Raw genomic sequence first — 25,495 nt, forward strand, 5'->3', positions numbered from 1 at the left:
AGGCTGAGATGCTTTCCCGCTGCCACTCCATGAACACTAACAGTTGTTTGCAATCCACGGGTGGAATCTGACAGAGCCTGATGTCCTTCAAAGGGTCTGTCCTTCATGGCTGTGTGCTAGGGCGGGAACTTCACACCTGGTTAGACGTGTGTGGCCTTGGGCAGGTCGCTGCACTGCTCCTGTCCTAGCGCATCTCTGGAGTGCCCTTCTGCTCTGGAAAAAAGCCAGAATTGCAGTCCAGTTTCTATAAGGGTCTCCTCTTTCCATAGTAGGTTGCTGGCTTTGGAATTCTTTCTCTGTTTGAATTACAATTCAATACTACTACCATTAAAACTACTAAGTAGGGCTTCCCTGGTGGCGCAGTGGTTGAGAGTCCGCCTGCTGATGCAGGGTACACAGGTTCGTGCCCCGGTCCGGGAAGATCCCACATGCCGCAGAGCGGCTGGGCCTGTGAGCCATGGCTGCTGAGCCTGCGCGTCCGGATCCTGTGCTCCGCAACGGGAGAGGCCACAACAGTGAGAGGCCGGTGTACCACAAAAAAAACAAAAACAAAAACTACTAAGTAAAGTAAAAGATTTTTTGAAGTTTTTAGATCCTTAAAATATATCTCACTTAAGCACATATGTAAACTTAGAGTACTGTGTTGAAAGTCATTTAGATAATTATTTTTCTTTGCTTTTATGTTACTGATTTGATATACAATTAGGGTCATTTATTCCCGTTAATATTCAGTATTAAGATTAATTTTAATTTAATTTTTGAACACATAAAACATATACTATTTGAAACGATGTGCTAAAAAAGTCTTGGTTCTACCCCTTTCTTATCTACCCTGTTCCATCCACCCCTTCTAGGTCATCATTATTTTGATTAGGTTCAGGTATATATTTCCAGTGTTTCTTTGTTGATATATATGTGTATATATATGCATATGTGTATATACATACACGTGTATATATACACATATATATCTACATATATATCTATATCTATGTACGTACATATATACAATCTATATTTACATATAATAATACATATGCTAATATATGGTATATAATATGCCAATATATTACAATATATACTAATATATAGCATATAATATATATTATATATACTAATATATAGTAATATATAGTATTTTATATATCTATTTATTTATTTATATACTCATATATGCTGCTCAGCACCTTGCTTTTTTTCTTTTTAACATCTTTACTGGAGTATAATGGCTTTACAATGTTGTGTTAGTTTCTGCTGTACAACAAAGTGAATCAGTTATATGTATACATGTATCCCCATATCCTCTCCCTCTTGAGCCTCCCTCCCACCCTCCCTATCATACCCCTCTAGGTGGTCACAAAGCATCGAGCTGATCTCCCTGTGCTACGCGGCAGCTTCCCACTAGCCATCCATTTTACATTGTGCATCTGGCTTTTTTCATCTAATAAATACCTCCTGGCAATCATTCCATATGGAGAGATCTTTCTCATTTTTTTTGGTATTAGCTACATAGTACCCCGTTATGTGACTATACCATAGTTTGTTCAACTATTATGGACATTTAGGTTGTTCCTAAACTTTTTTTTTTTTTTTTGGCTACGTTGGGTCTTTGTTGCTGTGCGTGGGCTTTCTCTAGTTGTGATGAGCGGGGGCTACTCTTCATTGCGGTGCGTGGGCTTCTCATTGCGGTGGCTTCTCTTGTTGCAGAGCACGGGTTCTACGTGTGTGGGCGGCAGTAGTTGTGGCGCCTGGGCTCAGTAGTTGTGGCTCACGGGCTCTAGAGCTCAGGCTCAGTAGTTGTGGCGCACAGACTTAGTTGCTCTGCGGCATGTTGGATCTTCCCAGACCAGGGCTCGAACCCGTGTCCCCTGCATTGGCAGGCAGATTCTTACCCATTGCACCACCAGGGAAGTCCCCTAATCTTTTAATATTACAAATAATGTCACAATAAATAACCTTGTGCTTATGTTGTTTTTTGAGTAGGTGCATCTTCAGTGCAAACTTCTAGAAATGAGCCACTTTGAAAGGTAAATGCATATGTAATTTTGTTAGATATAGCCAAATTTTCCTCCATAAGGTGTCTGCCATTTTGCAGTCTCATTAGCAATATGTAAAAGTGCCTATTTCCTAACAGCTTCGTCAATAGAGTGTGTTGTCCAAATCCAACTTTTGGATTTTTGCCAATCTGCTAGGCAAGAGATCATATTTCGGGGCTGTTTTAATTTACATTTCTCTACCTATGAGTGACACTGAGAATCTTTTCAAAGGTTAAGAGCTTTTTGACTATTCTGTGATCTATCTGTTTACATTCTTTGCTCATTATTTATTGGGTTGTAGTCTAGTTTGGGGTTGTTTTTTTTTTAATTTAACTCAATTCTTTCTTGAGGCAAGCAAAGTAACTTTTTACTTGTACCTATTAGAGAGATATATTGGGTTGGCCAAAAAGTGCCTTAGGTTTTTAAGTAAAAATAAAAGACACATTTTTCATTTTCACCAAGAACTTTATTGAACAACGTATTCACCCTTTTGTTCCATTACCTTCTGCCATTTTTTAGGCAACTTCATAATTCCATCTTCCCAAAACTTTCTATCTTTTTGAGCAAAGGACAGTTCCAGGTGCCTTTTACAGTCTTCCAGGGAATTGAAATGTTTTCCATTAAGAGAATTTTGTTAAGACCTAAATAAATGCAAATGCGAAGGTGCAATGTCTGGTGAATATGGCAGATGAATCAGAACTTCCCAGCCAAGCTGTAACAGTTTTTGCCTGGTCATCAAAGAAACATGCGATCTTGCGTTATCCTGATGGAAGATTATGCATCTTCTAATTCCGGACGCTTCTCGTCGAGTGCTGCTTTCAGTTAGTCTAATTGGGAGCAGTACTTGTTGGAATTAATCGTTTGGTTTTCCGGAAGGAGCTCATAATAGAGGACTCCCTTCCAATCCCACCATATACACATCATTTTCTTTGGATGAAGACCGGCTTTTGGTGTGGCTTTTGGTGATTCATTTCGCTTGCCCCACGATCTCTTCCGTTCCACATTATTATACAGCATCCACTTTTCATCGCCTGTCATAATTTGCTTTAAAAACGGAACGTTTTAATTACTTTTAAGTAGAGAATCGTATGCAGAAATATGGTCAAGAAGGTTTTTTTCACTTAACTTATGTGGAACCCAAACATCAAAGCGATTAACATAACCAAGATGGAGCAAATGATTTTCAACGCTTGATTTGGATATTTTGAGTATGTTGGCCATCTCCCGCATGGTATAACGTTGCTTATTCTCATTTAATGTCTCGATGTGATCGCTATTAACTTCAACTGGTCTACCTGACCTTGGAGCATCGTCCAGCGAGAATTCTCCAGCACGAAACTTCGTAAACCACTTTTGACACGTTCGATCACTCACAGCACCTTTTCCATACACTGCACAACTCTTTTTTTGCATTTCAGTTGCATTTTTACCTTTCTTGAAATAATAATGCATAATATGCCAAAAATGTTGCTTTTTCCTTCCATTTTCACTATTAAAATGGCTACACAAAAATTCACCAAATTTGATAAGTCATTTTTTAAATGCACGCTGATATGACAGCTGTCACATACAATCTAAAAAAATTGTTTTGAATGAAGTTAAAGACAACTAAGTGCTACTAGAGCTGTCTTATGGAAAAAAGCAAACAAACCTCTGGCCAACCCAATAAAACACAAAATCAAACCAACAAGGAAACATCACAATACTGTCCCTTGTTCCCTCACCCCAAAACTCACTCTAAACCAAAAAATGTTGGTGATCCCTTAAAATGTAACCTTTCTTCATAGGTCCTATCAAATTGACTAGAGAATTTGGCACCAAAGCAATGTTTCATTATTTTTCAAAATCATGGCCAGTCAGCTGGTTTTGTTAGAACACGGTGTTAACGCAACAAAGATGGCAGTTCTGATACCCACATGTGCTGTTGGCTCTACATTGAGAAAAGCTGTTCCCCAGTCAGGAGTGGGGCTGCCCAGCTGCATTCCATTCAAACAGAAGTCTCAAAAGAATACTCTGTGGGTAAGGAAGGGGTAATGGCATCATCTCCAATGGACAGTTCACCCAGGGGGTGGATGCTCCAACTCCTGATTCTTTGGAGGCCGAGTATAGGTTTCTGCCTGGGAGTTTCACTGCGAGGTCAGCAGCCAGTTGAGAAGATACATGTGTCCAACAGGAAAGCATGCAGAGCCCCATGTGGTGATGTTCTCAAGCTGGCTGCCTCAAATGGAGTGGCAGATGGGGCTCACCAGCACCATCCCAGCAGTAGTTCTAAAACTATGTGTGAAGTCTCTATATTATTAATTACCTATTGCTGCATAAGAAACTATCCCCAAATGAGCAAACATATATTATCTCACATGTTTCTGTGAGTCAGAAATTTAGGAGCAGCTCAGCTGGGTTGTTCTGGCTTATAGTCTCTTAGGAGGATGTGGTCAAAATGTTAGCCAGGGCCACAGTCCTCTGACCTGACTTGGGGGCTGGACGGCCTGCTTCCAGGATGGTCCCTCACAGGGCTGGCAAGTTGATGCTGGCTCAGTTGCTCTCCTTGGGGACAGCCATAGGGCTTCTGGAGTGTCTTCACAACATGACGGCTGGCTTCCCTTGGAGCAAGAGGTTTGAGAGAAAGCAAGGGGGAAGCTGCAGTGCTTTTCAGAATTTAGTCTTGAAGTCATACATTATCATTTCCACCATAACCTATTTGTTAGAAGCGAGTCATTAAGTCTGGCTCACTCTCAAGGGGAGAGGAATTAATTTTTACCTTTTGAAGAGAGGTACCCCGTACAATTTGTGGCATATTTTAAACTCATCATAGTCCCCAAGGCTTGGATGCTTTTCCTCTTGTAACTGAAGGACTGCCAGACCCCTGGGCTCTCCAGTATGTCTACCTTTCTGGTAAATCAGAGGAAAATGCAGCCTCCTCCCAGGTGGATGGCTTCTCCCCTTAGGAATTAACTTTCATCACAACCTGCTTTCCTTTGACCTCTTAACATGCAGATTTCTGGACCTTGCTGAGAGATTCTATTTCACTGGGTCTTAGGGGTTGGTGAATCTGTACTTTTACAACTGTTTCAGGAAAGTGAGCCCTTTGGCTCTGACCCAGAAAGACAGAGTGAGGCACTGGCTTTTCTAGCACTGTGCTTTTCTGTCACCTAATCATTGAGGGAAGAATGGACCGCATCACTATATCCCTCAGAGCACTCAGCATCACACATGGCAGAGGGTTAGCGCATTGTAGAACCTCCTTGATGGATGGAGGATGGATGGAGGATGGATGGATGAGTGAAGGAATTCATCAATGATTGAAGTGCAGTTGCATCAACTTAGATGATGCTTTTTCAAAAGTTAATATTCCCAACATTACCTATGAAATCATTCTTGCCCCCCAATACTTAACGTGACTCTCATGAAGCCCCTTGACCTAATTAACAGTTTATAGAAAATATAGAGGATGAAGGAATGCATTACACAGTACCTTGAGAAAATAACTAGATGAATCTAGAATTGGGGGAATTCAATAAGATGACTGGCTTGGACTCTTGAAAAAGTCTATGTCATGGGGGGAAAAAGGGCAGAAGCACTGTTCTAGATCAAAGGTTGCCAAACTATGACCAACAGGTCAGTGGCCTATTTTTGTAAATATAATTTTATTGGAACATAGTCACACTTATTAGCTTATGGATTGTCTATGGCTGTTTTTGTGCTACAGTGTCACAGTTGAGTGACTGCAACAGAAACAGTGTGGCCCAGCAATCTGAGATAGTTTCTATCTTGCCCTTCAGAAAAAGTTTAGACCCCTGTTCTAAATTAAACGAGACCAATGACTCCTCTGCTTCCACTGATGACAGAATAAGTAGGACTGGCTAGCCATTCTGCCATACACAATTAGAACACTGGATATACGAAATAATTGTTTTTAGACATGCAGTAAATGGTAGCACAGAGTGAAAGGAAACAAACAAGGTGAGCCCTACGATCATCTAGGTTTTCTACCAGAGGCATTTGCTGGATTCCCAACCCAGGGAGGGGGATGCAAACAGTATACAGCATTCTCACTAAGCTGACAAGACAGACACCGGACAGTGGGGAGGGAGGCTGAGGCAGCTGGAATTTGCAGGGTAGAACATTTTAGAAGAAAAAACTACACAGAGAAGGAATTCTAGGCCCTGGGGTCCTCTTTGAGTCTTTGGCTAAATACCAGGTTGTGCATGTGTAGGGGAGACACCACAAATTGTGTTTAAAAAGCAACTATCCAGAAAGAAAGGTTACCAGGGAGCTGTAAACATAACAACTCCCGGAGCCCACAGAGTTGGGAGATACTAGAGTTTTGACCAACCAGAATGGAAAGGTCTCACTGAGCATGGAGGGTTTTAGGAGTAGACTAACAGAAAGGCCACGCCTCAGGATTAGGGCAAACCTACTCTAGCTAAGCTGCCTCAACAAAGTTTAAAAATAAGGCTTCAAAGAATCAAGTCAATCCACATATAAATTAATTGCCTATGGAAACAATACTCAACAATCTTTAAAGGAAGAGCACATAGATGCCTTTGACTTTTGATTCCAACTTTACTGAGTGTTTTAATCATGAATGGGTTTTGAAATTTGTAAAGTGCTTTCTCTTATTAACCTTTAGCTAGCATCATATATTTTGGTAAAAGACTATTTCCCCCTAAGATCAGAGACAAGGAAGGAAGTTTTCTTTTACCATTTCCATTCAACATATTGCTGTGGTCCTAGCTAGTGCAAAAAGGCAAAAAAAAAAAACAAAAAAAAAAGGGGTAAATATTGAAGAAGTAAAACATGATTGTGACCATAGAAAATCCTAAGGATTCCACAAAAAAACTAGTAAAACCAAAAAGCGAATCTAGCAAGGATGCAGAACACAAGGTCAATATACAGAAATCAAAAGTATACCCATATTCAGCAAAAACAACTGGAAAATGAAATACTATTTATAATATCAAAAAATTGTTTTCAAATAAACTTATATATAAATATATGAACTGTGTACTGAAAATTACAATAGATTGTTTAACAAAATTAAACAATCTCCATGAAATTAAACTATCTTCAAATGAATGGACAGATTTACCATGTTCATGGATTGGAAGAATCAGTATTGTTAAAATGTCAGTTCTCCCCAACAGATTAATAGATTCAATACAATCCCAATCAAAATCTCAACAAGCATTTTTAAAAATAGAAAATGGGAAGTTTGTTATAAAATTTATATGAAAATGTAAAGGACCAGAAGACTCAAAATAATTTCAGAAAAGAAGAACAAATCTGAAAGACTTACACACTGAATTCAAGATCTACTATAAAGCTATAGTAATGAAGACACTGTGATACTGACATAGGATAGACAATGGACTAGCATAGAATCTAGAAGTAGACCTGTATATACACGGTCAATTGATTTTTTTTTTTTGCAAAGGTGTCAAGGTAACAGAATGGGAAAAAAACAGTCTTTTCAACAAATGGTGCTAGAACAACTGAATATATGTATTAAAAAAACTTAACCCCTATCTCACACTACATATAAAAATTAACTCTAAATGGATTCTAGGCCTACATATAAAAGCTAAAACTATAAAACTTCTAGAATAAAACACAGAACAACCTTGGGATAGGCAAAGATTTGTTAGGATACAAAAAAGCACCAATCTTAAAAGAAAATACTGATAAATTGGATTTCACCAAAATTTAAAACTTCTGCTCTTCAAAAGACCATCAAAAAATGAAAAGTCAAGTCACTGACTAGAAGAAAATATTTGTAACACATAAACCTGGCAAAGGACTCATAAGTGCAAGTCAGTAATAAAAAGATAACCCAATTTTTAAAAGGGCAAATATCTGAACAGACACATCACAAAAAGTATATATATATATATATATATATATATATATATATATATATAAGCAATAAGCACATGAAAAGATGTACAACATCTCTAGTTATGAGGGACATGCAAATTAAAATCACACTGATATACACCCAGTAAACACCATTTTTACTGTCACTACACACCCAGTAAAATGGAAAAAAAAGTAAAGAGATTGATAATATTAAGCACTGGTGAGGATATGGAGAAACTACTCATATATTCCTCATAAGAATGTAAAATGTTATAAACACTTTATAACAAACTGCCAAACTGTTTTCCAAAGTTACACATATACTTACTGTATGACGTAGCAATTTTACATCTAGATTTTTACCCAACAGAAATGAAAACATATGTCCACAGAAAGAGTTGTATATGAATGTTCACAGTAGCTTGAATCACAATAGCTTAAAACTGGAAACAATCCAGTTCATCAGTGGGTGAATGGTTAAACAAACTGGTATATTCATACAATGGAATATTACTCATCAATAAAAAGGAACAAACTACTCATATATGCAACAAGACAAATGAATCTCAAAAATATGCTGATCAGGGGGAGACCTTCAAGATGGCAGAAGAGTAAGAGGTGGAGATCAACTTCCTCCCCACAGATACATCAGAAATACATCTACACGTGGAACAACTCCTACAGAACACCTACTGAACGCTGGCAGAAGACCTCAGACCTCCCAAAAGGCAAGAAACTCCCCATGTACCTAAGTAGGGCAAAAGAAAAAAGAAAAAACAGAGACAAAAGAATAGGGACGGGACCTGCACCAGCGGGAGGGAGCCGTGAAGGAGGAAAGGTCTCCACACACTAGGAAGGCCCTTCGCGGGTGGAGACTGCGGGGGGCGGAGGGGGAAAGCTTTGGAGCCGCGGAGGAGAGCGCAGCAACAGGGGTGCAGAGGGCAAAGCTGAGAGATTCCCGCACAGAGGATCGGTGCCGACCGGCACTCACCAGCCCGAGGGGCTTGTCTGCTCACCCGCCGGGGCGGGTGGGGGCTGCGAGCTGAGGCTCGGGCTTAGGTCGGACCCCAGGGAGAGGACTGACGGTGTGAACACAGTCTGAAGGGGACTAGTGCGCCACAGCTAGCCAGCAGGAAGTCTGGGAAAAAGTCTGGACCTGCCTAAGAGGTAAGAGACCATTGTTTCGGGGGGGTACGAGGAGAGGGGATTCAGAGCACCGCCTAAACGAGCTCCAGAGACGGGCGTGAGCCGCGGCTATCAGCGCGGACCCCATAGACGGGCATGAGACGCTAAGGCTGCTGCCGCCGCCACCAAGAAGCCTGTGTGCAAGCACAGGTGACTATCCCCACCTCCCCTCCCGGAAGCCTGTGCAGCTCGCCACTGCCAGGTTCCCGGGATCCAGGGACAACTTCTCCAGGAGAACACACGGCGCACCTCAGGCTGGTGCAACATCACGTCAGCCTCTGCCACCGCAGGCTCACCCCACATCCATACCCCTCCCTCCCCGCGGCCTGAGTGAGCCAGAGCCCCCGAATCAGCTGCTCCTTTAACCCCGTCCTGTCTGAGAGGGAACAGACACCCTCAGGCGACGTACACGCAGAGGCGGGGCCAAATCCAAAGCTGAACCCCGGGAGCTGTGCGAACAAAGAAGAGAAAGGGAAATCTCTCCCAGCAGCCCCAGGAGCAGCGGATTCAATCTGCACAATCAACTTCATGTACCCTGCATCTGTGGAATACCTGAATAGACAATGAATCATCCCAAATTGAGGTGGTGGACTTTGGGAGCAATGATATATATTTTTTTCCTTTTTCCCTTTTTGTGAGTGTGTATGTATATGCTTCTGTGTGTGATTATTTTTTTTTTTTTTATTTTTGGCTGTGTTGGGTCTTCGTTGCTGCGCACGGGCTTTTCTCTAGTTGCCGTGAGCAGGGGCTACTCTTCGTTGCAGTGTATGGGCTTCTCGTTGCAGTGGCTTCTCTTGTTGTAGAGCACGGGCTCTAGGCACACAGGCTTCAGTAGTTGTGGCACATGGGCTCAGTAGTTGTGGCTTGTGGGATCTAGAGCACAGGCTCAGTAGCTGTGGCACACGGGCTTAGTTGCTCTGCGGCATGTGGGATCTTCCCGGACCAGGATTAGAACCCGTGTCTCCTGCATTGGCAGGTGGATTCTTAACCACTGTGCCACCAGGGAAGCCCCTGTGTGTGATTTTGTCTGTATACTTTTGCTTTTACCATTTGTCCTAGTGTTCTTTCCTTTTTTGTTTGTTTTTTTGGTTTTTCTTTTTAGTATACTTTTTAGCACTTGTTATCATTGGTGGATTTGTTTTTTGGTTTGGTTGCTCTCTTCTTTCTTTCTTTCTTTTATTATAACTTTTTTTAATAATTATTTTTTATTTTAATACCTTCATTTTATTTTTTCTTTCTTTCTTCATTTTTTCTCCCTTTTCTTCTGAGCCGTGTAGCTGACAGGGTCTTGGTGCTCCAGCCGGATGTCAGGTCTGTGCCTCTGAGGAGGGAGAGCCGAGTTTAGGACATTGGTCCACCAGAGACCTCCCAGCTCCATGTAATATCAAAAGGCAAAAGCTCTCCCAGACATCTCCATCTCAATGCTAAGACCCAGCTCCACTCAACGACCAGCAAGCTACAGTGCTGTACACCCTATGCCAAACAACTAGCAAGACAGGAAGACAACCCCACCCCTTAGCAGAGAGGCTGTCTAAAATCATCATAAGGTCACAGACACCCCAAAACACACCACTGGACACAAACTTGCCCACCAGAAAAATCCAGCCTCATCCACCAGAACACAGGCACTAGTCCCCTCCACCAGGAAGCCTACACAACCCACTGAACCAACCTTAGCCACCGGGGGCAGACATCAAAAACAACAGGAACTATGAACCTGTAGCCTGTGAAAAGGAGAACCCAAACACAGCAAGTTAAGCAAAATGAGAAGACAGAGAAACACACAGCAGATGAAGGAGCATGGTAAAAACCCACCAGACCAAGCAAATGAAGAGAAAATAGGCAGTCTACCTGAAAAAGAATTCAGAGTAATGATAGTAAAGATGATCCAAAAAATAGAATGGAGAAAATACAAGAAACATTTAACAAGGACCTAGAAGAACAAAAGAGCAAACAAGCAATGATGAACAACACAGTAAATGAAATTAAAAATTCTCTAGAAGGAATCAATAGCAGAATAACTGAGGCAGAAGAACGGATAAGTGACATGGAAGATAAAATACTGCAAATGACTACTGCAGAACACAATAAGAAAAAAGAATGAAAAGAATTGAGGACAGTCTCAGAGACCTCTGTGACCACATTAAATGCACCAACATTCGAATTATAGGGGTCTCAGAAGAAGAAGAGAAAAAGAAAGGGACTGAGAAAATATTTGAAGAGATTATAGTTGAAAACTTCCTTAATATGGGAAAGGAAATAGTTAATCAAGTCCAGGAAGCACAGAGAGTCCCATACAGGATAAATCCAAGGAGAAACACACCAAGACACATATTAATCAAACTATCAAAAATTAAATACAAAGAAAAAATATTAAAAGCAGCAAGGGAAAAGCAACAAATAACATACAAGGGAATCCCCATAAGGTTAACAGCTGATCTTTCAGCAGAAACTCTGCAAGCCAGAAGGGAGTGGCAGGACATATTTAAAGTGATGAAAGGGAAGAACCTACAACCAAGATTACTCTACCCAGCAAGAATCTCATTCAGATTCAACAGAGAAATTAAAACCTTTACAGACAAGCAAAAGCTAAGAGAATTCAGCACCACCAAACCAGCTGTACAACAAATGCTAAAGGAACTCCTCTAGGCAGGAAACACAAGAGAAGGAAAAGACCTACAATAACAAACTCAAAATAATTAAGAAAATGGTAATAGGGACATACATATCGATAATTACCTTAAATGTAAATGGATTAAGTGCTCCAACCAAAAGACATAGATTGGCTGAATGGATACAAAAACAAGACCCGTATATATGCTGTCTACAAGAGACCCACTTCAGACCTAGGGACACATACAGACTGAAAGTGAGGGGATGGAAAAAGATATTCCATGGAAATGGAAATCAAAAGAAAGCTGGAGTAGCAATTCTCATATCAGACAACAGAGACTTTAAAATAAAGACTATTACAAGAGACAAAGAAGGACACTACATAATGATCAAGGGATCAATCCAAGAAGAAGATATGACAATTGTAAATATTTATGCACCCAACATAGGAGTACCTCAATACCTAAGGCAAATGCTGACAGCCATAAGGGGAAAATGACAGAAGCACAATAATAGTGGGAGACTTTAACACCCCACTTTCATCAATGGACAGATCATCCAAAATGAAAATAAATAAGGAAACACAAGCTTTAAATGATACATTAAACAAGATGGACTTAATTGATATTTATAGGACATTCCATCCAAAAACAACAGAATACACTTTCTTCTCAAGTGCTCATGGAACGTTCTCCAGGATAGATCATACCTTGGGTCACAAATCAAGCCTTGGTGAATTTAAGAAAATTAAAATCATATCAAATATCTTTTCTGACCACAATGCTATGAGACTAGATATCAATTACAGGAAAACTGTAAAAAATACAAATACATGGAGGCTAAACAATACACTACTTAATAACCAAGAGATCACTGAAGAAATCAAAGAGGAAATAAAAAAATACCTAGAAACAAATGACAATGAAAACACAATGACCCAAAGCCTATGGGATGCAGCAAAAGCAGTTCTAAGAGGGAAGTTTATAGCAATACAATCCTACCTCAAGAAACAAGAAACATCTCAAATAAACAACCTTACCTTACAATTTGAGAAAGAAGAAAAAAAAAACCCCAAAGTTAGGAGAAGGAAAGAAATCATAAAGATCAGATCAGAAATAAATGAAAAAGAAATGAAGGAAACAATAGCAAAGATCAATAAAACTAAAAGCTGATTCTTTGAGAAGATAAACAAAATTGATAATTCATGAGCCAGACTAAACATGAAAAAAAGGGAGAAGACTCACATCAATAGAGCTAGAAATGAAAAAGCAGAAGTAACAACTGACACTGCAGAAATACAAAAGATCGTGAGCGATTACTACAAGCAACTCTATGCCAATAAAATGGACAACCTGGAAGAAATGGACAAATTCTTAGAAAAGCACAACCTTCTGACACTGAACCAGGAAGAAATAGAAAATACAAACAGACCAATCACAAGCACTGAAATTCAGACTGTGATTTAAAATTTTCCAACAAACAAAAGCCCAGGACCAGATGGCTTCACAGGCGAATTCTGTCAAACGTTTAGAGAAGAGCTAACACCTATCCTTCTCAAACTCTTCCAAAATATAGCAGAGGGAGGAATATTCCCAAACTCATTCTATGAGGCCACCATCACCCTGACACCAAAACCAGACAAAGATGTTCACAAAGAAAGAAAACTACAGGCCAATATCACTGATGAACATAGATGCAAAAATCCTCAACAAAATACTAGCAAACAGAATCCAACAGCACATTAAAAGGATCATACACCATGATCAAGTGGGGTTTATCCCAGGAATGCAAGGATTCTTCAATATACTCAAAGCAATCAATGTGATACACCATATTAACAAATTGAAGAATAAAAACCATATGATCATCTCAATAGATGCAGGAAAAGCTTTTGACAAAATTCAACACCCATTTATGATAAAAACTCTCCAGAAAGTAGGCATAGAGGGAACCTATCTCAACATAATAAAGGCCATATATGACAAACCCACAGCCAACATTGTTCTCAATGGTGAAAAACTGAAACCATTTCCACTAAGATCAGGAACAAGACAAGGTTGCCCACTCTCACCACTATTATTCAACATAGTTTTGGAAGTTTTAGCCACAGCAATCAGGGAAGAAAAAGAAATAAAAGGAATCCAAATCCAAAAAAGAAGTAAAGCTGTCACTGTTTGGAGACGACATGATACTATACATAGAGAATCCTAAAGAGTCTATGAGAAAACTACTAGAGCTAATCAATGAATTTGGTAAAGTAGCAGGAATCAAAATTAATGCACAGAAATCTCTTGCATTCCTATACACTAATGATGTAAGAGCTGAAAGAGAAATTAAGGAAACACTCCCATTTACCATTGCAACAAAAAGAATAAAATACCTAGGAATAAACCTACCTAATGAGACAAAAGACCTGTATGCAGAAAACTATAAGACACTGATGAAAGAAATTAAAGATGATACAAATAGATGGAGAGATATATCATGTTCTTGGATTGGAAGAATCAACATTGTGAAAATGACTATATGACCCAAAGCAATCTACAGATTCAGTGCAATCCCTATCAAACTACCAATGGCATTTTTCACAGAACTAGAACAAAAAATTCCACAATTTGTATGGAAACACAAAAGACCCCGAATAGCCAAAGCAATCTTGAGAAAGAAAAACGGAGCTGGAGGAAACAGGCTCCTGGACTCCAGACTATACTACAAAGCTACAGTAATCAAGACAGTGTGGTACTGGCACAAAAACAGAAATATAGATCAATGGAACAGGATAGAAAGCCCAGAGATAAACCCATGCACATATGGTCACCTTATTTTTGATAAAGGAGGCAAGAATATACAATGGAGAAAAGACAGCATCTTCAATAAGTGGTGCTGGGAAAACTGGACAGCTAAATGTAAAAGAATGAAATTAGAACACTCCCTAACACCATACACAAAAAGAAACTCAAAATGGATTAAAGACCTAAATGTAAGACCAGACACTATCAAGCTTTTAGAGGAAAACATAGGCAGAACACTCTTTGACAAATCACAGCAAGATCTTTTTTGACCCACCCCCTAGAGAAATGGAAATAAAAATAAAAATAAACAAATGGGACCTAATGAAACTGAAAAGCTTTTGCACAGCAAAGGAAATCATAAACAAGACGAAAAGACAACCCTCAGAATGGGAGAGAATATTTGCAAATGAAGCAACTGACAAAGGATTAATCTCCAAAATTGACAAGCAGCTCATGCAGCTCAATATCAAAAAAACAAACAACCCAATCCAAAAATGGGCAGAAGACCTAAATAGACATTTCTCCAAAAAAGATATACAGATTGCCAACAAACACATGAAAGAATGCTCAACATCACTAATCATTAGAGAAATGCAAATCAAAACTACAATAAAGTATCACCTCACACCAGTCAGAATGGGCATCATCAAAAAATCTACAAACAACAAATTCTAGAGAGGGTGTGGAGAAAAGGGAACCCTTTTGCACTGTTGGTGGGAATGTAAATTGATACAGCCACTATGGAGAACAGTATGGAGGTTCCTTAAAGAACTAAAAATAGAACTACCATACCACCCGGCAATTCCACTACTGGGCATATACCCTAAGAAAACCATAGTTCAAAAAAGTCATGTACCACAATGTTCATTGCAGATCTATTTACAATAGCCAGGACATGGAAGCAACCTAAGTATCCATTGGCAGATGAATGGATAAAGAAGATGTGGCACATATATACAATGGAATATTACTCAGCCATAAAAGGAAACGAAATTGAGTTATTGGTAGTGAGGTGGATGGACCTAGAGTCTGTCATACAGAGTGAAGTAAGTCAGAAAGAGAAAAACAAATACCGTATGCTAACACATATATATGGAATCTAAAAAAAAAAAGGTTCTGAAGAACCTAGGTGCAGGACAGGAATAAAGACATAGAGAATGGACTTGAGGACATGGGAAGGGGGAAGGGTAAGCTTGGATGAAGTGAGAGAGTGGCATGGACATATATACACTACCAAACGTAAAATGGCTAGCTAGTGGGAAGCAGCCACATAGCACAGGGAGATCAGCTCGGTGCTTTGTGACCACCTAGAGGGGTGGGATAGGGAGGGTGGGAGGGAGACGCAAGAGGGAGGAGATATGGGGATATATGTATATGTATAGCTGATTCACTTTGTTATAAAGCAGAAACTAACACACAATTGTAAAGCAATTATACTCTGATAAAGATGTTAAAAAAAAAATAATGCTGGTCAGGGCTTCCCTGGGGGTGCAGTGGTTGGGAGTCTGCCTGCCAGTGTGGGGGAAACAGGTTGGGGCCCTGGTCCAGGAGGATCCCACATGCTGTGGAGCAACTGGGCAGGTGTGCCACAGCTGCTGAGCCTGCGCTCTGGAGCCCGCAAGCCACAACTACTGAGTGCACATGCCACAACTACTGAGGCCCGCGCGCCTGGAGGCCGTGCTCTGCAACAGGAGAGGCCACTGCAGCGAAAGGCCCGCACACCACAGTGAAGAGTGGCCTCCAATCGACGCAACTGGAGAGGGCCTGTGCACAGCAGCGAAGACCCAACACGGCCAAAAATGAATAAATAAAATAAATCCATTCATTAAAAAATATATACTGATCAAAAGAAACCAGACACAAAAGAAATAAACTGTATTCTTGGATTTATGAAGTTCTTGACCAGCCAAAACTATCCATAGTGATAAAAATCAGACCAGTGGTTGCCTGGGGCAGGAGTTGAAGGGGTGATTGGTTGCAAAGGTGGCATGAGGGAACATTTTCTATATCTTGATTGTGGCGGTTGTTACAAGAGTACATATATATATGTATATACACACGTGTATATTAAACTGAAACTGTACATTTAAAATGGATGCATTAAAATGAATGTTAATTTTACTTCAGTTAAAAAAAAGTCTAATAGACTAAAGAAAAATAATAACCAAATGCACTGTGTGAATTCCAGCTGGATCCTGATTTGGTGAAAACACACCTATAAAAGATTTTTAAGATGACTGGGCAATTGTGAATATGGTCTGGCTATTAGATAATATTACAGAACGATTGTTGATAGTCTCAGGTGTGATAATGTTATTTTGGTTGGGTAGAATCATGTCCTTACTCTAAGGAGATGCATGCTGAAGTATTTAGGATTGAAATGTCATGATGTCTGCAACTTATTTCAAATGGTTCAATAAGAACAAAAACATGTACTCAAATACACACAGAGAGATGAAACAAACCTGACAGATGTTAATACATGTTGAAAAGACGAAGGGCATATAGAGTTTCATTGTGCTTTCAACTTTTATGACTTTTCTACATTTCCCACCAACTTTCAATAATAATAATAATAATAGCTATTATTACTACTGTGGGAAGAAAAGTTAATGTTGAGGTGTTATGGCTTGCCCCAAAGTCTACAAATTCTTCTTTAGAGGACACTTATGAAGACATGGCTAGAGTCATAATTTTCTCCAAGTTCTTCTAAGTGCTTGTTTTTGAACAGAATCCCGGAAACGAAGAGCGTTACAAATACCTGATTGCAGCTCTGGTGGCTTTCCGGCTCTCTTGGTAGCTTGCTGGGGCAGGGAGGGTCTCGAAACATGTTGTGTCAGGGATACCCAGGCAGGGGCCACTTCTCTGCTGCCCTTGGTAGGAGGGAGGTGAATGGATAACTAGTTACCCTCCCTTCCCCCCCGCACTGTTGAACCCTTCTCTGAGCCTGCACAGGCGTTCCCCAGCTGAATCCTGCCAGCCAAACCAAGTCTCAGGGAAAACAAGACGCAGGTGGCCCTGTTTGCTAAACAGTGAAAAGCAGGCTTATGCAGGCACCTTACAAAAGGCTACACACCCCTTACAAAAGGTTACATTTTGGCATTAAAATGTCTCTCTTCAGACCTCAAAATCACCAGTAGCCTGAGACAGTGCCCAGAGCCTTGGGCAGGTGAGGTCTTGGAGCTGGTGAGGGAAGGGTAGGAAATCTGGAAGTTCTTCCTTAGGAAGGCCCACCTTCAGCAAGTAGGGGGCAGAGCCAGGGAAGGGAGGAGTCTGATGGGGGAACGTGTGATAAACGTGGGAAATGTTACATGAGCGTTTCTGAGGTTAAGGGCTGAAAATAGTTCACTGGATCGGGGCTGCTGGGTGGGCTTGGGGCTCAGGGCCTTAGTAATTTCCTTAGGTAAGGGCTGGGGGGTAAGTAGAAGGGCTTAGAGATTGCCCAGGAAGGAGGGAAATGGGGGCACAAGGTGCAAAGGATTCTTCAAGAAGGTGGGTGCAACACCGTGCTGGTTGTGGTAGAGGGCGTGAGGTTGGGGAAGGGAGGAGAGGGTTTCAGTGTCTGGAGACCTGAGTATGCCCAGAGACCGAGTGGAGAGACTGGGAGAGAGGAAGTGGGATAGTTAAGAAAGCCAACGGTTAAGGATGAGATCATAACCCACGTGGAGGGCAGTTTAGCAAGAAGAGACTTCTCTGAGATGGAGGGAGAGAAAGAGGGGGCAAAGACGTGTGGGTGTTTTGAAGTCCTGGGTAGATACCAAGGCCACCCAGCCAGTTTACCCACTACACATTCTACTTTCATATCTTTAGAAATAAGAGTGACATGACATTAATCACAGCAAGATCCTTTTTGACCCTCCTCCTAGAGAAATGGAAATAAAAACAAAAATAAACAAATGGGACCTAACGAAACTTAAAAGCTTTTGCACAGCAAAGGAAATCATAAACAAGACGAAAAGACAACCCTCAGAATGGGAGAGAATATTTGCAAATGAAGCAACTGACAAAGGATTAATCTCCAAAATTGACAAGCAGTTCATGCAGCTCAATATCAAAAAAACAAACAACCCAATCCAAAAATGGGCAGAAGACCTAAATAGACATTTCTCCAAAGAAGATATACAGATTGCCAACAAACACATGAAAGGATGCTCAACATCACTAATCATTAGAGAAATGCAAATCAAAACCACAGTGAGGTATCACCTCACACCAGTCAGAATGGGCATCATCAAAAAATCTACAAACAATAAATGCTGGAGAGGGTGTGGAGGAAAGGGAACCCTCTTGCACTGTTGGTGGGAATGTAAATTGATACAGCCACTATGGAGAACAGTATGGAGGTTCCTTAAAGAACTAAAAATAGAACTACCATACCACCCAGCAATTCCACTACTGGGCATATACCCTAAGAAAACCATAATTCATAAAGAGTCATGTACCACAATGTTCATTGCAGCTCTATTTACAATAGCCAGGACATGGAAGCAACCTAAGTGTCCATGGACAGATGAATGGATAAAGAAGATGTGGCACATATATATAATGGAATATTACTCAGCCATAAAAAGAAACAAAATTGAGTTATTGGTAGTGAGGTGGATGGACCTAGAGTCTGTCATACAGAGTGAAGTAAGTCAGAAAGAGAAAAACAAATACCGTATGCTAACACATATATATGGAATCTAAAAAAAAAAGGTTCTGAAGAACCTGGGTGCAGGACAGGAATAAAGACACAGACATCAGAATGGACTTGCAGACACGGGAAGGGGGAAGGGTAAGCTGGGACGAAGTGAGAGAGTGGCGTGGACATATATACACTACCAAATGTAAAATAGCTAGCTAGTGGGAAGCAGCCACGTAGCACAGGGAGATCAGCTCAGTGCTTTGTGACCACCTAGAGGGGTGGGATAGGGAGGGTGGGAGGGAGACGCAAGAGGGAGGGGATATGGGGATATATGTATATGTATAGCTGATTCACTTTGTTATAAAGCAGAAACTAACACACCATTGTAAAGCAATTATACTCTATTTAATAAAGATGTTTAAGAAAAAGAAAGAAAGAAGAGTGACGATGGTTACTAATACTGTACTGCACATTTGGAAGTTGCTAAGAGAGTAGATCTTAAAATTCACAAGAAAAACATTTTAACTATGTCTGGCAACAGACGTTAACTAGACTTACTGTGGTGATCATTTTGCAATACATGCAAATATCAAATTATGTTGTACACCTGAAACTAATATAATGTTCTGTGTCAGTTACACCTCAATTTAAAAAGAGAAAAAAAAGAACAGAAAACATAAACTTTATAAACATATTTTATGTGTAGATGTAGATCTAGTTAATTATAGTTAACTCAGGAAGAAAGTCAGAAGGGAGGGGGGAATAAAGAAACAGACGATTGGGAGTCTGAGACAATGAGGAAAGTCAGGTCAGGAAGTGATTGAAAGGCATGGAAAAAGTAGCAAAGCAGAAAAAGATACAAGGAAAGATCACATAAAAACCCACCAAGAGGTGGATAGTCAGGTCAGGCACACAGACCCCTCTGAAGGAAGCCCACTAGGAGTGTCCCTCTAAGTGAATTGCTGTTGCTTTTTCGCATCTCTAGGGGGAAGTCACATGGCCTGCAGTTGACTCAGGTATTCTGTCCATCTGCTTTAAAAATGTTTCTCAGGCTTTCCTGGTGGTGCAGTGGTTGAGAGTCCGCCTGCCGATGCAGGGGACATGGGTTCGTGCCCCGGTCTGGGAAGATCCCACATGCCGCGGAGCAGCTGGGCCCGTGAGCCATGGCCTTTGAGCCTGCGCGTCCGGAGCCTGTGCTCCGCAACGGGAGAGGCCACAACAGTGAGAGGCCTGCGTACCGCAAAAAAAAAGTTTCTCACTTGGCTTGGATCCATTCTCTCTGGAAAGAGACTGGCAAAACAGGTAGGTCAAATTTCATTTTACAAACATGGATTGCAAAGCATCATCTTAGTGCCCATACAGATAGAACAATGAATAAAAGCGGCTCTGTCCCTGCAGCAAAACGGTTCGGGCCTCAGGCTGTGAAGTGGAATGCAGCAGTGAGCCTGCTCTCAGAAGGGTCATGGCCGGTAGGCTTGGAGGCAGGTTTGGGGCTCAGAGGTAGTGATGACCTGGAGGGAGGTTCTTTATAGTACACACTGGACTGGGCTTTTCCTGCCTAAAGACGGGGCCAACTCAAGGCTAAAGAGGCCTGCAGGGGCTCTTGTCATCCTTACAGCCATTTACCATTAGCGGTCCCGTGGTGACTGCCGTAGGTAACAATGGTTGTATTATCCATATTTGGGGCTATAATCCGCTTCCTTCCAGAAATACACAAATGAGGGAAATAATATTGCCCTCTTGGAGTTAAACCCCCCTCAAATGCACTCAACACATACAGGATGGAACCGAGAGAAGCACATTTACCGGAGGAGGTGTGCCAGAGAACAATGCACGCATCCCAAGCGTGTGTGTCTTTTACATGTTGTTCCCTTTGCTGGAATGCCCTTCCCTGCATCTCTAGCTACCAAAACACTACCACCCCATGTAGCATTCTCTACCGTCTAGAAATATGTGTTTGACTTTGTCGTAGTCCATATTTTATTCTGTCTTGGAGTAGAGTTTGTGGTTACACGTAAGTCTTCCTTACTACAATACAAACTCCTTGACCATAGGAAACAGGTCTTGCTCCACACTCTGCATATCATGGGTGGCCAATAAACGTTGTTAAATGAGAAACTGAGCGAATATGGGATGACCCCTCACTATGCACTGAAAGGTCTGGAGGCCAGTCCCAGTACTGCACATTCCTAGACAGAATGCATTCCTACTAGCAGCCAATCACAAAAAAATCACACATTGATTTCAGTCCATAGTATACTATTGTTACTTACTTGCCCGAGGAAAGGTCTGTCCTAGGTTGGGATGCGCAGAAACAGCCTTAGAGGGGGATTCTCGTCCTTGTGATATGTTGAGGAAGTGCTCTCAGGAGAAAAGGTGTGAGGAAAGAAGGAGATGGGAGGTGGTGCGGGGACACTAAGCAAGGATGCAGTCTCAGCTGGAGACCAGCGTCAGCCCAATCCCACGAAGCACAGGAGCATTAATTGTCCCGCTGAGCTGGTCTTCCATGAAGTAAGGAGACTGGCCTTTTGTACGCCCATGTCAGCTTGACTTTGGCTGGGGGTTCCCTTGGGGGTGGGCGTAATCCTCTGGGAGAGAAGGCTCCCATTGGCCGGGGGCAGTTCTCTAGATTGGGAACAGCTGTGAGCTGTCAGCAACCACATTCACAGCAGCTGAGGGTGGGTGCCCAGGCTCGGCTAGGGAAATCTGGGCCAGAATTTTTAAGCCATTTACAGTGAATCTCTGGTGGTTTCCAGGAGCTCCCCTCCCCTAGTCTTCCTGTCTCTTTCCTTTTCTCTTCCTTGGCTAGCCCTACAGGGTCCTGGTTTCAGCCGGCTGGTACCATGACTGATGGCACTGCAAGGGCCGCAGGGAATTCATGCAGCTGATGGTCCCTTGTGGCTCAGGTCAAGTTCTGTGGAGAGGCACGCCCACAGAGAAACAAACATTTCATCCACTAATACCGTTCACCTTTCATAGTTTAACCTTGAACTGTCCTTCAGCTGAACGATCTCTTCCCACTAGTGGTGAAGAGGAGGGGGAATGCAGGGAACAGAGGAGATCAACAACCTCTTACTGCCACCCATGTAAAGACACCACCTTAGAATTTCCCCTACTTGGTGAAAGCGATACCGTTCCTGCAACTTTGCGACCCTAGTCAGGGTTCAATCTAAGCTGCTGTAATAAGCAGACCCCAAGGTTGTTGAGCAAGACAGATGTGTATTCTTCTCACACAAAACAGCCTGGAGGAAGCTGAGGGCTGGAGAGGTGGCTCTGCCCCATAAGGCTGTCTAGGGGCCCGGGATCAGGAATGAGAGTTGCATTGCCATCCCTGATACGCAGCTTCACTGCACGGTCTGCAATGGCTGCCCCCAGCTCTTGCTGTCATGTCTGCACTGCAGCCAGGGGAGGGGGAAAGGGCCAGAGGGGTCCCTTGCTTTTATTTGTTTGTTCATTCCTTAATTTATTCATTGTGGTAAAATACACATAACATAGAAATGATCTTTTTTTTGTGTGTGTGGTAGGCGGGCCTCTCACTGTTGAGGCCTCTCCCGTTGCGGAGCACAGGCTCTGGACGCTCAGGCTCAGCGGCCATGGCTCACGGGCCCAGCCGCTCCGCGGCATGTGGGATCTTCCCGGACCGGGGCACGAACCCGTGTCCCCTGCGTCGGCAAGCGGACTCTCAACCACTGCGCCACCAGGGAAGCCCGAAATGATCATTTTTAAGTGCACAGTTCAGTGGCGTTAAGTACATTCACACTTTTGTGCAACCATCACCGCTATCCAGCTCCAGAACTTCGCCTGTTTCTTTCACGGGCATGATCCTAACTTGGCATAGATCACTTCCACTCACCTCCTTTAGCCAGAAATTAGTCACATGGCTACACCTGCTGGGAGGCAGATGGAACTGAATGTATTCTCTAACCAGACGATTATGTGCTCAGCTGAAACTTGAAACTTCCTTGGTTAAAGGAAAAATGTGCAGCCCTACCGACCCCACTCTATTTCATCCTCCAAGAGGCTCTGCTCCTTCGCCTGTTCTTACAGTCCTGTGTTTTGTCTCCTGTCTGTATGCTCTTTATGTGTCTGCCAGCATCAGGGCTGGCTGCCTGGGGTCTGGTGCCTAGAAGACACAGCTGCTTTAAACTGCTGGTGGCGGGCCATGTATGAGAATTCAGCACATACTGACATGTTCCCAAAAAGTTGAGTCTAGATCAATTTTTGTAAAGAAAGTTGTCTTTAACTTATTTGAAATACTTGCACATACAAAGGATGTTATTGTGAATCATTTGGTAAAATGAATAATTATTTCTAAAAGATTGGCCACTACCTGATCTGTCGTTCATGTAAATGTGGAGTCAGATTCCTAGCTTGGTATGGGGCTACCTACTGCATTTAGTTAGGTTCTTCTGGTCCTGCTGTGGCAGGTGCGGTTCTGAGGAGAGATCAGGCCACAGGTTTTATTACTTCTTCAAGGTCAGCTGATCCTGGTATCTATTGCTGTAAACAAATCATCCCCAAACTTAGGGGCTTAAAGTAACAACAGTCACTTTATTATCTCTTATAAACTATGGGTCTCTGGGTCAGAAAGGAAGTAGTGGGTCGGCCTGTCACTTCCAGCTCAGGGTGTCTCATGTAGTTGTAATTACATGCTAGGTGGAGCTGGAAGAGAGAAGGGATGAAGCAGCTGGGGGCTGACCGGGCATTGGTCGCTCTCCTCATGTAGTCTCAGGACCTCTGTGTGTGGTTTCTCTACGTGGAACAACTTAGGCTTCCTCACGGCACTGCTGCCCCTGGGCAATCAGACAGCTCCCATGGCGACTAAAGGCTTCCAGAGCGAAAGCACCACTGAACAATGTGGAAGTTGTGTCTGATGACCTAGCCTTGGAGGTCACATGGTGTTGCTTCCGCCGTACGCTATGAGATGGTCACAAAAGCCCATCAGTGTCAAGGGCAGGGGACATAGACGCCATCTCTTCATAAGAGTAGTGTCCAAGTAGCAATGTAAGAAGAGAACGAGAAATGGGAAATGCTATCGTAGCTATCTTTGGGAGAAAGTCTGTTGCGCCAGCTTTGGCTAATTAAGAGCTTCGTGAGCTCCATAAGATATGAGGCAGGAATCAGGAAGTCACTTGGGTTTCCCAAGTTGAAATTTCTAAGTGTGCTGGATTTTGCTTGTCTCTTTTTAGTGTGGAAGATAAGCAGCAGTGGTCTGGAGAGAATTGGCTTTTATACAGAAGAGTCATCTGCTGTAGTCTTCTGCTTGGCAGTGAAAGCAGAAGCAGCAGCAAACAGAAGCATCTGGAAAGACTCTGCAAGGATCTGAAATTGGCCACGGTGGTTTTTAAGGAAAAAGCTACTGAAAGTCAGTTTTCCTCAAATATAATCAGTGTCCTCTACTTACTCAGTTTCTGCTCTTAAGTTCTGTTTACACGTGACCAATATGCAGCTCTTCAACTCTCCTTGCCCTCTGTCTATGTCATGGCGCTTCTATTTCAGCCACTGGCATCAATTTTTAGTTTCCCAGTTTCTAACTGAGAATCTGATTTCCCATGCTATTGTTTTGAACTTGGCTACACAGGTCGTAAGTCCCTTCTTGCTAGGATGACCAACTTGTCCTAGTTGGCCTAGGAATTTTCTGGTTTTAGCACTGAAAGTTTTGTGTCCTGGGAACCCCTTCAGACCAGGCAAAGCATGATGGTTGGCCGCCCTTCCCTCTATCTAGGGAAGGGTTGCCCTTGGATCAAATGTTCACCTTAAGAGAAGGAGACCTGGGTCATCTGGTGTCCAGCAGGGCCACTGTCTTTCAGCAGTGTGGGGTAGCTTCTCTGAGGAGGGGTTATGAGTTGGGCCAGCAATGATCAACGTTTCTAGTTAAAACTGTAACTGCATGAATTACTCATTAGAAGGGGAGGAATGGAGGTTTTGTAAGTACACGTGCAGCAGTTTGAATGTAGTAGGGAGAGCAGTGAAACAGGAATCAAAATACCTGGTTTCTGCCATTGAGTGGCAATAAAACCCCAGAGCCAAATAATTCATCTTTATGAGCCTCAGTTTCTCCATCTGTAAAATGCAAAGATTAGACTAAGCCTTGCTTCCTTTCTTTTTTTTTTTTACTTTTGTTCTAGAACTTCACTCTAGAGGGTAGAATTACTCATTCTCTTCAAGACATGGTCTGGTACCCTCATCGTTCCAGCAAGTTTTTCTCCTCCCCTCCCTTCCCCTCTCCCCCCGCCCCGCCCCTCTTCCCTTCCTGCTTTCTCCATTCCCAGCACCGATCCTTTTTCTCCCAAGAGACAACCACATCAATGTGAAAGCTATTTATCTTTGAGTAGGTACGTAGTTTTATAACATATGAGTATTGTTTCGTGTATGGATTTTTAATT

General features: G+C 42.1%; 1 long non-coding RNA gene across 21 annotated transcripts in view; it reads right to left on the minus strand.

The window, feature by feature from the left end:
* Positions 1–976: 976 nt before the first annotated feature.
* LOC111185556 (uncharacterized) overlaps positions 977–25,495 on the minus strand; it is a 69,812-nt gene continuing 45,293 nt past the window's right edge. For 9 of the 21 annotated variants that reach the window (XR_016392697.1, XR_016392701.1, XR_016392695.1 and 6 more), the window contains 3 exons: positions 17,244–25,172; positions 10,295–10,398; positions 982–4,636 (listed from right to left, as the gene is read on the minus strand). This is a non-coding gene — a long non-coding RNA (uncharacterized LOC111185556). Of the gene's footprint in view, positions 4,637–10,294; positions 10,399–17,243; positions 25,173–25,495 lie in introns of all 21 variants that reach the window. The other 12 variants (XR_016392698.1, XR_016392688.1, XR_016392687.1 and 9 more) reach the window with 9 other exon arrangements.

This window comes from Delphinapterus leucas, chromosome 3 (assembly GCF_059928025.1).
Source record: "Delphinapterus leucas isolate spDelLeu-1000000601 "Yukka" chromosome 3, BTC_Dleu_Yukka2, whole genome shotgun sequence".
Taxonomy (NCBI): domain Eukaryota; kingdom Metazoa; phylum Chordata; class Mammalia; order Artiodactyla; family Monodontidae; genus Delphinapterus; species Delphinapterus leucas.